This window comes from Polyodon spathula, chromosome 2, assembly GCF_017654505.1.
Source record: "Polyodon spathula isolate WHYD16114869_AA chromosome 2, ASM1765450v1, whole genome shotgun sequence".
In the NCBI taxonomy this organism is placed as follows: domain Eukaryota; kingdom Metazoa; phylum Chordata; class Actinopteri; order Acipenseriformes; family Polyodontidae; genus Polyodon; species Polyodon spathula.
In genome coordinates, this window is record NC_054535.1 from 50,444,914 (window position 1) to 50,463,574 (window position 18,661).

The window sequence follows — 18,661 nt, forward strand, 5'->3', positions numbered from 1 at the left end:
CAATCCAGTGTTTTGAAAATGTCTTTTAGGGTGGCCTTAAAGAGTTTTGGGGAAATTGTATCTCCTTGATGAACTCCTTTTTCAAGGTTGATTTTGTTGCTGTTTTTATGGAGTCTTACTGTGGATGATGCATTCTTGTATATGGTGTTGATCAAGTCCCTGTACGTTTTCTCGTTTCCTTGTTTTTTCAGAGAGCTTAATATAGATCTTGTATAAAAGTCAAAGGTTTTTTCATAGTCGATGAATCTCAAGCAAAGTGTTTGTCATACTCGTTGCTGGTTTGAATCACTTACCTTACAACTTGAAGATGATCCATTGTGCCATTGTGCTAAATCCAGTCCTGAATCCTGCTTGCCCATTTGATTGTGTCAAGTCATATTTATCTTGAAGTCTGTCGGTGAGTATCTTCGTAAAAATGTTATAGATTATAGGAAGCTAATAGGTGTGCAGTGCTTGAGGTCTTCTTTATCTCCTCTCTCATGTAAAGTATCACTGATGCGTTCCAGTTGTTTGGCACTTACTTTTGCTTAAAACAATCTGTAAAAATATGGGAAAGTATTTTTGTAATTTCTTCACCACCATCTTCACGATGTCAATCATTACGCCTTCTTCTCCAGGTGCCTTTCCTGTCTTGATATGCTTGATAGCATGTTTCCACATTACAAGGGGGAAAAATGACAAGAAACATAACTAAACCATAAAGGCTAGTGGTCAGTGTAACAGGGTCAATAATGCCTCTGTTATCTTTTCACATATTTTTCACTTGTATGTTTCATTTTTACAATTTTACACTTTGATTTGATTAGTGCATGTTTTATATATTATCGATTAACACCTTGTAAATTTGATTTATTACTTTTTAGTTGTTTCTCCACCCCATTCACCTTTTATGCCTTATTGGGTACTGACTAATTGAATAATTGACAGTTTTACGCACCTGAACATAATTAGCACACATCTCTTGCAAACTGAATGGCCACCCTGGGGGTTTGTGTCTGTGTGTCTGAGTGGGAACACATATAGTGTTTGGAATGGAGAGTAACAGAGAGAAGTGAAACAAGCCTGTACATGACACAACAAACAGCACCAATAACACATTCAAAACAAAAAAGTAGCCTAACAGTAAATACTGATATCTGGCTGCACAAATATGCACTCAAATCCTCCGGCTCAGGCATGTAACTTCAAGAGGCGAGCATTACCATACGATTAAGTCCGCTCCTTCAGGCTCAAATGCTTATATAACATTGTAACATGCCTTGATACCTATTCACATTACTATTCCCAATGCTAAGCTCATTTGACTAACAGCGATTGCGAAAGCTGATTGTCTGTGTGTGTGTGTGTGTGTGTGTGTGTGTGTGTGTGTGTGTGTGTGTCACCATTCAAACTGCCCAAAACAAAAAGCAAAGTAAATGCTGGATTTCAAACTTACAGGTAGTGAAATAAATCTTCATAGCATTCCAACCGAACACATCCTTTTTCAGATGAAATCCCCATGATTACCAACCTCAATACCACAAAGTTTCTGTTTTGTTTTACCTTTTACGCTTACACAAAACAAATTCTTTCTTTTCCCCTGCAGGTAGACATTCTCTCCCAGACTGAACCCAGGCAAAACTCCCTGCGGGTAAGTACTTTTACTCTTTTGTTTCTCCCTCTGATTTACTATATATTAAATAAGCCATGTTTTCATTAGCATGTCTGTTTGGGTTTTCAGGAGTTAGAGAGGAAGTGGAGGGACTTTCTCACAAATCTGAGTAGTATTAGTAATTCGAGAACCTGGAGCCTGCTTCGTAAAAGTCCTGCTTTTGTTATGTGGCTGCGAGGACGCAGAGGTCATAAAGCACTTTGCTGTCACTTGCTATCACTCTTTAGTAATCTATGCTCCAAAAAATCAGTAACTCAGTAATCCACTTTAAAACCTAGTGACTGATTAGGTAATTACACAATGGCAGGGGTGCAAAGGAAAAACAAATTTTCCAAAGAAGAAATTGATACCATTATAGAAATGGCAACACAAATCTGTTCTAGTTGGAAAGTTGTATGGAAGTTTAACTAACGAAGACAAGAAAATTGTGACAGATAATTGTTTCAAATATCTTTAAGTTGCATTAAAACTGATTAATAAAATCAATTTAGATTTGTTTCAGTTTAAATCTAAAACTATGTTTGACCACCCTAAGATTACTTATCAACGACAAGCTTGTAGTATGAGCACCATTACATGTTCTAATATGATCTGTGATGAAAATTGTTACTTGCAATTGCTGCCTGGCAGTCGCAGGTTTCTGGTGAAAATCGGTGATGTTGCAGCCCTGCAAAGGTTTTATGAAACCCATTTTTTTTATTATTTTTGAGATGCTTACAGTTGCTAATCGTCACAAATCACTTTTATGATCTGACTCTTCCAGTCCTTGTCTGCGAGTGAGCCCGGTTTACAGATTGATCAGCTATTTCTTGTAACTGTAAACTAGATGACCATTATACCTAATCTAGAGTTATAATTGCAATATATAATACTTCAATACATAAATAAGATTGTTGAATTTACTCACTGTGGTCAAGTATCATTGATAACATGGATTAAGATCAAAGTAAAGTGACTATAGTTGCTTCAACAACCCTTACGATGGGAGTGAGGCTGACCTACATCTATAACTCCAAAACCACACAATAGATTAGAAGGTAAAACTAAGTGAAATACAGTACATTTCGAATAATGCCTTCATCTCTGGGTTGACCTACAGCACAAGGAATGATAAGGTAACAGCAGCATTATGCTTAAAAAATCTTTGATCTATAATGTACTGCATGTGGTGCATACTACTATAATACCCTTTCTCCACTCAGTCTCCTTTGAAAAAAAAACATAACAAATGCTTCTCAATCTCAAACAGACGCCACTCAGGGTATAGAATAAGGACTGGTGTGATTTCCGCAGTACAGTAGTAAAAATTTCAGGAAAAACTGAAAAGACACATTGACGAACTGGCTACTTGTTGAGTCGACCGAGGACCAAACCGTGAAACTCTGGCCTCACAAGACATCTGAATCCGGCTGCGAGCCGAGCCAGGGGTGGGGTTAAGGATTTTTGTCATTACGTTGTATCAGTCAGCACACTCCACAAAGACAAATAACAAACAACATGCTGGATAGCGAGTGCGATGAGAGAGAAGTACAGACTTGGGACGCTGAGGAAGTACAGGTTCTAGTTTCTCTGTGGGCGGATAGAAATGTTCAGGAAGATCTGGAGTCAGAAAGTTTATGCCTGAATATTTGACGATTTGAAGCAAATGGACACGGGTATGGTACTCACACTAAAAAACACAAAATTCAACCAAATTTCTCATCCTTGACCGTTATTATATTAATATAAAGAAAAAAACTGAAAATAAAACAATTTTAAACTGATTCACAAAAATACAGTACTGTACAGCTGTACCATAGGTACAACTACGGCTCACACAGTATTTTTTTTTTTTTTAATTTTTTTTAACGCCCAAACAAAAAATAATAAAAACAAAAAAAACCTCCTTAACAAAAAAAAATCCTTAAACGGGATATCTTTGGCAAATAATATTTTTAAAACCTTCTTTTATCCTCTTCAACAGAACTAACAACTTTACTAAGTCGATATAATCAGTCAAATTTGTTGATTATAAAGACATTCGTAAATAGATTTACAAAATATAGCGATACAAGATACAGCTGTACTGTTGGTCTACATTTTTGAACGCCATTTTGCACATCTTGTGGCAAACCGAGTTAACTAATAACAATAATAACAACTATCTTGCACAAGATAACGAACGTGTTCTAGTTCGCTATATAATATATATATAGATATATAATATTATATTGATATATTATATATATATATATATATATCAATATAGTTAGAATCATTTAGTGTACACATTTTGTGTAGTAAAATTTTTTCTTTATATATTATAGTGTTAGCATAATGACGTGGTTCGATTTAGTATATCACTACTAGACCCCTGCCTTGACATAAGAAACGTAGTAAATATAACGTCGTTATATGGTTGAACAGTATGACAATTATGTCGTGTAGACAGTTACTGAGAGTGACCAATTCGTAAATTCATCGATTCACCCTCTATGGCTAATTAGGGCAACCAGTCTTGCCCCGTTTTGTTTAAGTGTTTTTTTTTTTTTTTTAAATCTTAGAATAGTGAAAAATGACTCACTGGAACATGCAGTTACTGGTTGAATAGCCCTTCTACATGGACCCTTTTGAGTTCTGACACAGATATTTATAACTTAATATTAATTATCTATGGTAAATCAAGTAAAACACAGATATTAATATCTAAATTACAGTCACGCTGATTTCCTGTAATTATGTTTGCATGTATTTTTTTTAAATCCACTGTAAAAGACTAGAAGATGGAATATGAACAAAAGGAAGTACTGTAGTTTAGTTTCATTCATTTAGATAATGCATTTACAAAGCAAATTATTTTGTGAAAGCAAGGAATATGCTTGCCTGTCTGCAGGTCACACAAAATGTTTTAAATAAAAATAAGTCAAATTGTAATTCCACATAAAAAAAATAATAATAATAATATTAAGTTATATATCTGAGCTTACAGTTAACCCAGCACCCCTGGATCTCTTGCCAGTTACAACATACATGAGCAGTAAAAAAGTATCTGAGCATATTGTTTGTATCACTTACACACTACTTTAACATAACAGCCAGTATTGTATCATGAACAAAATGAAAAACACTACAGAAACAAATTAATAAATAACAACGTTATAAATAACCAACAAAAACAATCCATTAAACTGCAAACTTGTTGAAGGCATATGACAAAATGTACCTATCTCTGCTAGAATCACCTTTTCGGTTTCATCGCTGTAAGCGTAACACTGTTAAGAGACTGTAATGAGAAGGTGCTGCATGCCGTTCAATGTTGTTGTTGCTGTTCCGGTTGTCATGGTTCTTGTGTTCCTGTATTGCTGTATTGCTGTGAAGCTGGCAGAGGGGTGGTCTCTGTCGGGTGCGAGAGAGCATCCAATTTAAACGATTACTGGAACCAAGAACCAAGCGTGTCTCTCTATGTTCTGCCTCCTGCCCAAAATGCTACAGTATGTTTATTGATTACAGATAAAAGCCCACTAAAATAGTTACTTAATACTGCTTTGAGTCCGTTGTTGCGTAAGAGAATTGTCATCACTGGTCATGTTAGACAGGTGTGCAGAGGCCAGACCTTGTAGGGGACCTTGACGTTTGCCAATATGACAAAACGTCATATTGGCAACAGCAAACCCTACTGGCCAGACACTGAGCAGGGCTGGTCTCTGTTCTCCGGGATCGGCAGCCCTCCCACCTCTACTCTGGACTGCTCGGGGTAAAACTTTTGGCTTTAGGCTTGTGAGATCGGAGGACAATCACACGCTCTCAGAACGTTTGTGCTGTGTGGGGATAATTGGACAGTCCAAATTGGGGGGACAATTTTTTTATATATATATATATATATATATATATATATATATATATATAATATATATATATATATATATATCTATATGTGTGTGTATATATTATATATATATATATCTATATATATATATATATATATATATATATATATATATATATATATATATATATAGAGTGGGTAATCTTCCTTGATCCATAGCCCCTCCAATTTCCTGAAGACAAAGCCTTTATAAAACTCCATTGAAAGTCTGGCTTTTACAATTGTTATTCTTGTAGTCAGACACCTTTTGTTTAAGATAAGAATCAGCATTTCCTTTAAAGTTTCATTTCATAATCTAATCAATCCACACTATTAAGGGTGATAACATTTTTTAGGATGTCTTTGAACATTTGGGGGGAGGTGTGGAAACTTCCACATGTGGACAAATTGCAGTTTAGAAGTCCAGTTGAAGTTGAATTAATAATTATACATTTTCCTCACAGTTGTAACTGGAAAAAAGAGTGTGAATTCCATGTGTAATACCTTAATATAGAAGACCTGATAATGAATTCAAATAAAGATATAATCTAAAAAAAATAATAGATCCAGGCTTTTTGGTAAAGTGCTGAAGCACTCTGTGAACGACATAGAAGACACCTACAATAAGGAACACATTGCAATCGATAGACTCAAAGGGCAAATCACTTTTCATAGACTCATCTTTTTTGTAGAGATAGACCAACTACAAAATGTTATTCCAGTTAATACTGTTAAAGGATTGGTGGGCACATTGGAAGAGCATACAACTTAAATCTGCAGCAAGATTTTCATCAGATATTTTACTTGGGATTTTTAATTTTTCCTAATTTTTCATTAGGAAACCCTTGCTATTTTTCTTTTTTTTTTATTTTGAGCTATAATTCTGGCACTCAATACTTGTGTCTGAGTATTGGTGTTGTTATTACTGTAGTTTCTGTTCTGACATCAGACCCACTTGGCAATCACTATGCAAATTCAATATGTTTAGTACGGCACAGTCACCAACTTGGCCCTGTATTTGTTGTCAAATAATACACAAACAATTGCACCTATAGCACTGTTGTTCCATCTCATGGTTTTAGTGACACAAGTGTATTAGTAAGTGTTACTCACAAGATATGCATACAAAGTATCTGAGTTTACTTTTTTTAGACTGTTGCTGTGAGGTAAAATTATACTTGTCATTTACATATAAATACACAGGGCAAGCAAAACTGTTGATGTTGTAATTCTTAGTTATCTATCATGTACAATAAGAAGACTTTCTTGCTGTTATCAGTTTGGATGGTCATTTCAAGTTTGTTGGAAATGAACTGAGATCACTAATATAAATAAAGTTCCATCTACCTTACCATAATTAAAGCCTGTCTCTTTTATCACAGCAGACAGGACATTTCTTGGGCTTGCATACCAGGTCTCCGCTACTACCTCTATATTAAGGGTGCTAACTTACCTTTTCAACAAAATGGCTCATTAAGAGGCACTTATAAAAACCTGAAAGGTCTGCCCTCACTACAATTACTGAAGATAAAAACTCTAAGTAGTAAGTAACAGTGGACTAAAGCAATGCAATGCTAATCATTTTAGTATAGACTGAAAAACTACATGTGCATCTCTCTTGCAGTTCTAAATACATTCTGTTCAACACATTCCAATGTGCATGTTATCAGGGTTTGTATCAGAGGTGCAGGACAGAAATTACTGTTCTTAAAGGCATGTTTTTCTCTTACACTTTTTTCACATAGTGTAAAATACATGTATATGAACAAGAGCTTAATTCCTTGTACTTGTTTTTAATACTCAAATTCACTAAAAAAGTAAACTTTATTAGATTTGAAATGATACAAGAAATACTGTCCATAACAGGAAATTGTTATACTGTAAAGAAAATAGTAACTTTCATTGCTATAGTCATTAATGCATATTGATTTGGTTTGTAATAATTCTGGTATATACTGAGCCTGTCAGGCCTGTGCTGGCTGCTTTCTGACAAAGATCAGAAATGACATTGCTGAATTTCAAGTTATAATAATCCACCCGCCAGGGCAGTCAAGCAGGGCTTGCTAGAGATCAATGCTATTGCTTTTTTATTAAAGTCTCAAATTGTTCTTCACTCTGATGGATCGTAAAGCCAGTGATGATGCACAATTTGCAAAACCTATCCCCTGCAATTTTTTTTGTTAATGTGTGTTATTGTACATGGTCTCAGACGTTGCTGGAGTAAGCAGACTCAGTCCTGAGCCATATACTTTTGCACAAGTCTAATGCATCTGTAAATCATGATTTAGTTCTACAGTATGTAATGCAAGCCATCAGTTAGGTGCAGGGATTCTAACCTGATTTTTTTTCAGTTCCGGTTCGGCTCCAAACTGAAACACAATTATCCGTCTGTATCAATAAATGTATTTATTTCCTATCTACAGAAACAACAATGCCTATGTTGCATACCTTAAAAGAAAATTACAGCAGTCTGCTTCTTTTTTTACTTTTCTCTGTTGCAACTTTCTTTTGCCTCAGTTCGAGTTCACAAATGTTTTCTTTTTTTTTTATAACAATTTAAAACAGTGACATTTCCCAACAGTCTCAGTGGGTGAGCGTTCTTTCATTCAAAGTAATTACTTAATGCAAGGTTTGTCTGAAATAAACTCTGTAGCTGATCGAGAGCATGCTATTTTTTCTCTGTTCTGTTCCACCTTTCAAATTTATGGTGTTTGTAATTTAACAAACAAACAAAAAAATTAATTCCAGAGCTCTACACATCTGTATATTTGAAAGGTAATACCAAAAAAAATATATATTCCTGTGACAAGTATCTCTTCAAAACATTATATATTAACATAACCTACATATTTCTTATTGCATAGCTATTCTGTTTTAAACAGAAAAGATGCACAAAAAAATCCTCTCCAAGTAATCAATTATGTATAAACAGTCTTTATTATTAAGCACGAAGGAGAACAGTGTTATCATCGGTTTGCACATTTCACAGTAAGACATACAACACATGTAACATGTACACACGTGCAACTTTTCTTCATACTTGTTTTGAATGTAACAATGAAAATTAAACACTGACCAATTAAATCATGAATTGCTATATAACCACTGCAAGTTTAACTTGTGGTTAGAAAATAAACATCAATACGAGTTTATTATCTTTTTATTTCATTTAACATTTGGTTTTTACAGTGTAGCTGTACGATCGAATCGGAAATCAGTAACAAAATGCATAGAGGCATTTGGAAACAAAGTTACATTTTTAAAGGCTATTTTAGATACATTTAGCCAATCAGTCTGTTTAGGATAGGCTACTCCAAAAATGGATTTGTGCTCCGGTGTAATGCTTACAAATATCTCATCAGGGAGACAATATCTAGACAGTCCAGTATCTCATGGTGGACATGCATAAGAGCAAGTTGTGTTAGTCTTTTTTGACTCATTGTGCTGCGTAGCCAATTTTTAAGGCGTCTCAGTGTAGAAAAGGATCATTCTGAACCTGCAACAGATACCGGCAAAGAAAGATACAGTTTGATCAGCCTGTCAACCTCCTTTAACAGCTGTCGGGTTTGTGGCTGTAGGGTGGTAAAGAAATCAGCCAGGTCAGCCACATTCTTCAGATCTTTCTCCCTGGTTAAATTACCCAGCATTGTTAACTGAAGTTTTAGCCTATGTCCATTGATCTGTTGCGGCAGTGGGGGTAGTGTGTCATCCTCAGGATTCCAGACTGTGACGTTCGCTGATGCAAAATCCAGCAGGGCTTTCTCCCTTTGGGCTGCAATGAGCATGCCCTCTTGGTCGAAGCGTTGTTGAAGTTCGACTGCCATCAGATCCAGAGCTTCATAAAATTCTCTTTTCCACGCTACTTCAGTAGTTTCCAAATGAATGTCTTCTAATTCTGTTGTCTGCCTGTAGCAACCTGGTGTTTTGCTTAAACTTTTTGGTTGAGGTGCCTTTAAATTGTGTTTGGCTGCAGCATGATGTGCTTTTTTGACTAAGTCAACAACAGAATCTTCTTGTCTCAGTACCTCGATTCGTTCCCCAGCAAGTTTTATGCATTCCAGCGCACCAAGGGGACTTGCTCCCACACCCTGTAGGCTTTTGGCTACCCCTTTGCAAGGACCAAATATCGCTTCACGGCATAAAAGGCCAAAGTATGTCTTCGCATTTTTAGCCTGTTTGAGGAGCCCTGTGATTTTTGCCCGTGTGTCGTTTCTGATATTCTTGTCGTCTTCAAGAGCCAGTAAGGTCGTCAATAGTTCTCCATAGGCATAACAGACTCGGGAGATTACTGGTGAATGCACACACCACCTGGCTGGACAAAGGCTTAAAAGGTTGCAAACTACTTCCTTATATCCAAAAACAGATTCATACGTTTTTTTACGGTTTGCAGACTCACAAACCACGTTTGAAGCATCACGAACAAAGTTTAGTGCATCTGCCACAAGACGCACCTCTTGGCTTACTTCTTGTAGAAGAAGACAAGAGCGTGGTTGACACAGTGTACATATAGTGACTCCGGGATCAGGTCTTTAAGCCTTGCTTGTACGCCAGACAATTGGCCACTCATGCTACTTGTTCCATCAAAGCAGTAGCTCTTTACAGCATCTAGTGAATTTTTCATTTCCAAACGAACGAGTAGGAAATCTGTAGGCCTTTGGTTGAAATGCCTCATGCAAAGGTTCAATGGACACAGCTGGGGCCGCAGTTGCCGCTGCAGTCACAGCAGTTACCAGTCCTGGTGTTGGGGCCGCAACCTGGGTTATATGTGGGGAGGGCAATTAATTTTCAGGGGTCTGTACAGTACTATTAATTTTATAAGGTGGTGCTGCCGTACATACAAAAAAATCTGAAATTCTCTTTTGAGCCATTATCTCTAGTAATTTATTTCTTACTTCACTCCAAGTCAGTCTCAGTTTTGAACTAGGCGCGATAAATGTGTTAGTAGTTTTGTATTACGGAAGCTTATTATGGACAGAAAGATAAAATACATTGCCACGATTATCTGCAGCTAACATTATTAAGCCAATAAGCTGAGAATATAAATAAGAATAATAATGGTCAATAGACAATCAATTTATTATTACCGCATTCAAACTAATTAAACAAGCTATTAACTTTTTAAATACATATAAAATATAAACAAATTAGTTTACAGATAAATAAAACTAACTACAAATAAACCATTAAAAAAAAATGTAGGCTACATTTTTTTATTATTTTTTTTTTAAAGGGGGCTTTGTTAACGACTAATGTCCCTTACTGAGTTCTTACCGAAAACATAACATTTCACTCAGAAAGACAATACAAAAAAATTAAAATAACTTAAATAATAATTTAAAATAGTGCAACTGAAACGTATCTTGCTCTTTGTTACTGTTACAGCCTGGGCACGTAGCCTATATAGGCTACTAATAGCCTAGTTACAAAGCAAATACAAACAAAGTTAATGTAGGCAAAAGAAACACAAAAAATACAGTTCTTAAGATTTCTTCATTGGTTTAATTAAAATAAGTGGCATAGGCTACAGAACGTTAATAAAAGGAATCGTAGTGCACAGCCAGTTTTATGGTTTGTTTATTGAGAAGTAGTTTGACAGGTTAACAGTTAATCCTTTATTCTCTACTGTTTAAACATGTTTCTAGAAGTTACAGAGATTTACTTTTAGTGCCATTGTTATCACAGCTAAATCATATCAGAAACGATTGCTAGAACATTTGTACAGAAAACGCTGATGACAGCACTTGGTGTTCACAGCAGTTGAATAAACAATGACTGCCCCCCCTTGCATTGCATTGCAATACTGCACTAATTGGTTGAAACAATAAGTTCCAGCACCCGCAAGGCAATACTAATTAGTTGAAAGTTGTTTCATGACTTTCTTGCGCGCAGTGTAAATGTCATTCATTTACTAAAGTTAACGGAATTCCATGGGGATGTTAATAGGCCCTAATAAAAAATAAAAAAAGTTAACGTGAACTGTTGCCGGTGCCGTACCGGCAGAGCACCTCTCCCTCAGGATGTGGGGGTGCCCCGCACTCTCAGTTCCCGCACCCTTGCACTGCGTTTTTTTAATCCTGCTGGCTGACAATTTGTGAATGCCTGTGAGGTCTCCAACAACATTTTAAAAACTTTGAGTGGCATAGAAACGAATTGCCACACTAACACTGACTACGGGGATGCTGTTAGCTGCAGGCTCCAAGTCATCTTTTAACATTTCCACTAAAGTTAATGTGTCCTCGCAGTGGAAACGCAGTCGTTCAAACACGGCAACGTTATTTGAATTCTCTACGGGATTGTGTCTGTCCTTAAATACTCTTTCCCTACGAAATGCCATTTAATAAAAAAATTCAGCAAAAGCTATCAGTGCTGCTGTCATGTTGGCTTATATATGACTATATGGCTCAGACTTTTTTTAATGCTGAACTTTCTGACAGCTGGGCACCAGCATGTCTAAACCAGTGTGTCTAAAGTTTATTTGAAACATTTTGCTGCTTTGTTATCTTCCATAATTCTAAATACTATAAAGTTAAGCAACAAACAAGAGACACTACCTTGGCTGGACCTCCATTTTTAGTGTTTTGAAGAAGTCTAAGAAACCAGGTGCTTATGATTTAAGAATGGAAGGCGGATGTGACAGGGTTGGCTGAGAGGTGACGTCAGGCCAGAACGTAGGAAGAAAACAGACAAGTAAGTACTGCGGTAAAAGGCGCTGTGGCGCCGTTTATTTAAATAGCAAAAACAAAATAAAAGGTTTGAACAAAAAAACCACTGACAAAACAAAAGTTTTAACAGAACAAAATGACAAACACAAAAACTAAACACACAGGTCAGGCTGGGCAGATTGCTTTCACTGATCCTATGTACTTTTTTTTTGTTTCGCTTTCAAACTGCTCTCGCACCTGAGTGCAGAGAGCTGCAGGCTTATATGCAGGTGACCATCTCCCAATTGGCAAAAAATTAAACAATTAATTAAATAGGGAGATGACCTCCTTCTGCACACGTTTTTTTTTAATGTGGATGGGGCACCCCATCCATGCGGCTCTGCCCTGCCCCCCGGGGCTTTATATTTACTTTCATCCACTATCACACAATTTGGGACCTTTCTGGTCTCTTATTTTATTATTTCAAATATAAAGTATAGAGATTGCTTTAAAACAGAATTGTGTTTTATGCATGATTGACTGTCTTTTTACTGTCCTTTCCCCATTCATATAAAAAAGCAATAGTACTTCAGCTGATATGTACTTGATATTTAAAGGTTTCAAAGCGTTTACAGAGAGCTAAACATCTATTTGTTTTACAGTATTCTTAGCTCATTCAGTCAGTCAATAGCCCAGACAACTCATTTTTCACAGGAATAACAGCTTCTTAATATACTGTCATCAATCACATGGAAATCACCATAGCACAAAACATTACCAAATAGTGCTGCACATGGTTGAAACTTTGTAAAATGTACTGGCTTGCAAGTATAACATAATTGTTCACTGTTATACAATGGGTAAACAACCGGGCAGTACCTTACAAATACCTTGTTTATTATGTGTCCACTAAATTGGATATGTTTGTCCAACACAAAGGGGAGCTGCCGGCCATGAAGAAGGGGGGTGGGGGGTGAGGGGTGGTGAGGTCAGGAGACGAAAGAAAAAGTCTCATATACAATGAGGGCTCACCCTCCACCATTATTTTAGTAATACCTACAGAATTTATTTTTTGTAATATGGCATTCTGGTATTTAACAAGTTCATGCAGTATTGTTAAATTCAAGTTGGAAAGAAAATGGTAAGAGGGACAGATGACGCAGTTAGTTTTTAGCTACAGCAAAGTTTTTTGACCATATATACTGTACAGATATGCTTTAAAACCATACATAGAGTAAGAAATACAGACAAACATAATAGAAGAGTTGTAACTGCATAAGACTTTTAGAAGATATGTCATAGTTAATCTGAAGACTCCATATGAAGCTGTATTGTTGCTGAACATATTGCTGTACAATGGAAGGATTATCCACCATTTTTGACTGCCATGTATGTAAGTAAATAAAACTTATTGTTTCTGAAGTTTGAAAAGTCTATACGCCTGGAATTATTCTATACGAAATAAGAAGTCGAACTAATATGCGAAGCACAGTAACTGGATGATGTGTCCTAATGTATAAGCAAGCTTCTACAAACTCTGAAGTGGTACATTTGTTTATTAAGAAGCCACCGCACATTTCATATTTTATTCATTTGTCCTGGTGATGTATTTTAAGTTTGAAACACATCTTCATGTGTTACAAGTACTGCTTGTACCAAAATCTCCAATTCCATATTGGTAAATTTCAGTTTTCGCTTTCGAGCATCCTCATCACCATGGCAATTACCAGGCTAAGGTCTTTGTGTGCCATTCATTTTCTTTTGGAATGTGTAGCCTACACACGCAGGGTTGTCCCAAACCCGCTATTTATTGTGAGAGGTGTGTAATTCTCCACCGCTAATTGCGGTGAGGGATATTTAAATTGGTTGATTCCGGAATAGCCTGCTTTACCTAATTTGTTTTATAAAATAGGTTGTTTTTTTCACGTTGCATGGCCTTACTGAACATGCAGATTACATGGCTTTTTGCGGTCAGTTTTTCCCCTTTTGAAATTTGGGCCTAATACTACAAATAGTAGTCCTCCTCTGTTTCAACTTCCAACTTCCTTTCTACAATATACAGCTGCATTGCAGGAATTGCCATGTAAGTTTGGAGCACTGTATGACAAAGTGATTCGAGACTTACTTATTGAGAAAACCTCCAGTGTGCAAGTGTGTGAGAGACAGTTACTCGAATCTGATGAATAAACTCTGGCCAAAGCCATTCAATTAGGTTGCCAAGTAGAGTCTGCTGTTGCCTGTGCTGCTAACATTACTGGGACTCACTCTGTTGCTACAACTACTGAACTTGCAGTGCAGAAAGTCCAGCCTGCCTTACTGCAACAGGACACAGAACCTGGTCTCCCTGTCCAGCAAACGCAGCAACTTCCTGCTCGTTTTGGACTTCGTTTGTGGAAACTGTGGGTCCAACAGGCATGAGTCCAGAGCTCCTGACTGCCCAGCACGGAGGAAAACCTGCAGAAACTGTAATAAATTGAACCACTTTGCCAAGTGGTGTCACTGTGCCCAGCAGCACCAGTACCAGCTATAATCCACTTTGTGTTCTCCAAGCCTACTGGCTTTAAGACTTATGTCGAGTACCTTAGGAATGTCTGCCTTCCCCTGCTCTTGGACACTGGGGCTAAGGTGTCTCTGCTTAATTTCAACATCTACAAACAGTTTTTCTCACACCTGCCCCTTCAGCACCCCGCAACCACTCTGAGTGGTTATGGACATGCTAGAATCGAAGTCCTGGGCTCCTTTCGGCTGCCAGTGCGCTATGGCACCAGGTCTCTGCTGGCCTTCCCATTCCACGTCACACACAAGGGCGCCAACCTTCTGGCTCTCGACCTCTTCTTCGGGCTCGGCTTTTCATTGAACAACAACTCTGGCATTGAGATCCTACTGGTTGTTATGCCAATGACCGGCACTGTTTAATGGCTTGGGCTGCCTCTCCGCCCTCAGATCCACACAGATACAAAGCCTCCCCTGACTTCTTCTTTGTTATCACCAGGTTTGAGATCCAGGGTGAAGCGCTGATGGGCTCAATAATCCCAGAATCCAGTAGGGCCTTCAGCTCAGCTGACACTTGATCCCACAGGGCGAGGGGAATACGGCACAGCGGCTGGATTACTGGGGTCACCGCAGGATCGACACAGGACACAAGAAATTGAGTTTTAAGCGCAAATGCGCTATTTTTACGCAAGCAATAACTGCAACACAGGAACAGGAACCTAAACTATAAAACAGGACCGCTAAGCTGCTTACATGTTAAACACAACAAACAGTTTTTCAAATGGTACACTGAAATTTCGTTCTGTTCGATATTTTTTAAAACACTGAAACTCAGAATCAATTATTGTAAGGTGTCATTGGTTTTAGGTTGGGAAATATTTTTAAGAAAAATAAAAAAACTGAAATATCTTGCTTGCATATGTATTCAACCCTTGTGCTGTGGAAGCTCCCAGTTTGCACCGATTAAAGAAATTGCCCTAACGAGGACACAGTTACCTTACCATTGGCCTCCATCTGTGAACCATTAAAGTTGCTGTCACATTTTCTGGATAAAAACCTGCTGTTGAAGGATCATTGTGAATCTGAAGGAAAATGAAGACCAAAGAGCATTCTACAGAAGTTAGAGATAAAGTAATACAAATGCATAGATTAGGGAAAGGGTCCGCTAAAAGTCTGAGAGGAAATTCACCTTTCAGCAGGACAATGATCCCAAGCACAAGGCCAAAGCAACACTGGAGTGGCTCAAGAACAAAAAGGTGAATGTCCTACCGTGGCCCAGTCAAAGTCCTGATCTCAATCCCATTGAGAATCTGTGGCACTATTTGAAAATTGTGGTCCACAAGTGTCGTCCAACCAACCTGAACAACCTGGAGCAAATCTGCCAAGAAGAATGGGCCAAAATCACTCCAACACTGTGTGCAAAGCTGGTACATACTTACCCCAAAAGACTTAAAGCTGTTATTGCAGCGAAAAGTGGCTCTACCAAATATTAATGTGTGGGGGTTGAATACTTATGCAAGCAAGATATTTCAGTTTCTTTATTTTTCTTAAAAATATTTCCCAACATAAAACCAATGTCACCTTGCAATAACTGATTTTGAGTTTCAGTGTTTTAAAAAAAAAATATCGAACAGAACAAAATTTCAATGTACCATTTTTAATTCAGTAATATGAGAGAATTGGTCAGGGGTCTGAATACTTTTGCAAGGCACTGTGTGTGTGTGTGTGTGTGTGTATATATATATATATATATATATATATATATATATATATATATATATATATATATATATATATATGTGTGTGTGACAGGCTGGCGAGTGGATAGAGGCCCAGAGACAGACTGTAGTTCAAAAAAATAATGCTTTTATTACAAAAATACCAAATAAAAAGGCGCAAGGGCAAAAATAACAATGTTTAAACACAAATAACCAAACAAAAAGCAAAACTTACAAAAATAAAGATTTCCAGACTGGGCGATGCCTTCACTGGATTTAGAAAATTCAAAAATTACAAACGATAAAACACCAACCTGCTTCCTCAGCTCCCTCCTCCTAATGGGAAGCAGAGGCCTCCTTTTATTTCAGGTGGCTGGGCGCTGATTGATCGTTAATTAAGCTAATCATCTAATCAACTAATCAACCCCAGCCACCTGAACACAATGAACCCAGGCAGGTAGTGGAATTTAACGCCATCTCTGCCAATTTCTAAATTTTCGGCTACTCCTCCCTCTCTGGCTCTGGGAGCAACAGCGGCTGCTCCCTCTCTGGCTCTCGGGACGGCGGCTCCTCCCTCTCTGGCTCTCGGGACGGCGGCTCCTCCCTCTCTGGCTCTGGCTCTCCACCCCTCTCTGGCGGCTCCTCCCTCTCTGGCTCTCGGGACGGCGGCTCACCCCTCTCTGGCTCTCGGGACGGCGGCTCACCCCTCTCTGGCTCTCGGGACGGCGGCTCCTCCCTCTCTGGCTCTCGGGACGGCGGCTCCTCCCTCTCTGGCTCTCGGGACGGCGGCTCCTCCCTCTCTGGCTCTCGGGACGGCGGCTCCTCCCTCTCTGGCTCTCGGGACGGCGGCTCCTCCCTCTCTGGCTCTCGGGACGGCGGCTCCTCCCTCCCTGGCTCTCGGGAAGGCGGCTCACCCCTCTCTGGCTTTCGGGAAGGCGGCTCACCCCTCTCTGGCTCTCGGGAAGGCAGCTCACCCATCTCTGTTGGAATGACCGGGCCATCTCCCATGTCTACCGCCAGGTAATTCACAACCATGAGGGCAACCTCTGGGAAGGACGCTGGGTGGTGTTGTTCTTCCCACTTTTCCCACCTCTCCCCATCTCAATGCCACAGCGTGTTGATAACTATGGGAAGATCATGGACGAGGTCTACTTCAGGGTGCATCAACCAGTCCAAGATCTCTTCACAATGGTGAAGGTGGTGGTGCTGGAGGTAGTGGAGTGGCCCCAGATGCCCGGGGTGAACACTGCACCTCTTCCTGGGCCTGACTGTAGGAGCATCCTGCTGAGTTGTGGCCGTCCTCCTCACAACGGCCACACCAGTTTGTCGGTGGCATATCCGGGCAGGACCGCCAACATTGATCCTCCTTCCTGCGCTGGATCCTCCAGCGGTGGCTGCAGCAGCTTACATTTCTTCAGCTGCTGCCTCTCCTGCCTTTGCCGCTGTCTGCTCTTCTTTCCCATTTTTATAAAAAAAAAATTGTCCTAAAAAATCCTGAATCCTTCACTGGATTTAGAAAATTCAAAAATCACAAACAACAAAACACCAACCTGCTTCCTCAGCTCCCTCCTCCTAATGGGAAGCAGAGGCCTCCTTTTATTTCAGGTGGCTGGGCGCTGATTGATCGTTAATTAAGCTAATCTTCTAATCAACTAATCAACCCCAGCCACCTGAACACAATGAACCCAGGCAGGTAGTGGAATTTAACCCCATCCCTGCCAATTTCTAAAGGGCAGAGCTGTGTGTCCTCTACTACTATATATATATATATATATATATATATATATATATATATATATATATATATATATATAGAGCACTGGGGGAAAGAGCACAGCCTCTCCAACCTAACCACGCACCCTGCAGAACTAGATATGAACCACTCAGCACTCGGGTAAGAAAAAATCCCCTTCTGGCAAAGTGCCCCCGCCCCTGTGTGTATTTTGTGATGTATGCTGTGTGTTCATGTTGGTGTATAGTTATTGGTACATGGGATGTAAATGGGTCTGTGTAACACGAGTGTTTAAAATGTATATTTGTATTTAAGCATGAGGATTGCACAGCGCTTCACGTGCAAGTAAAATGTAATAATATGTGAGCACAGTGGAATTGCACTTTATTAATTCACGTGCAGTTGTACCACGACTCTAATTAAATCATTGATTAGCAATCGAGTCTCAGTACAGCTGCATAAAAGCAGCATGTTTTCACTCACTCGGGGCTGTGTGTTTGGTGAGTGGAGAACGGGATTTAGAGACGGAGTTTATAATAATAATAATAATAATAATAATAATAATAGTAATAGTTACAACTG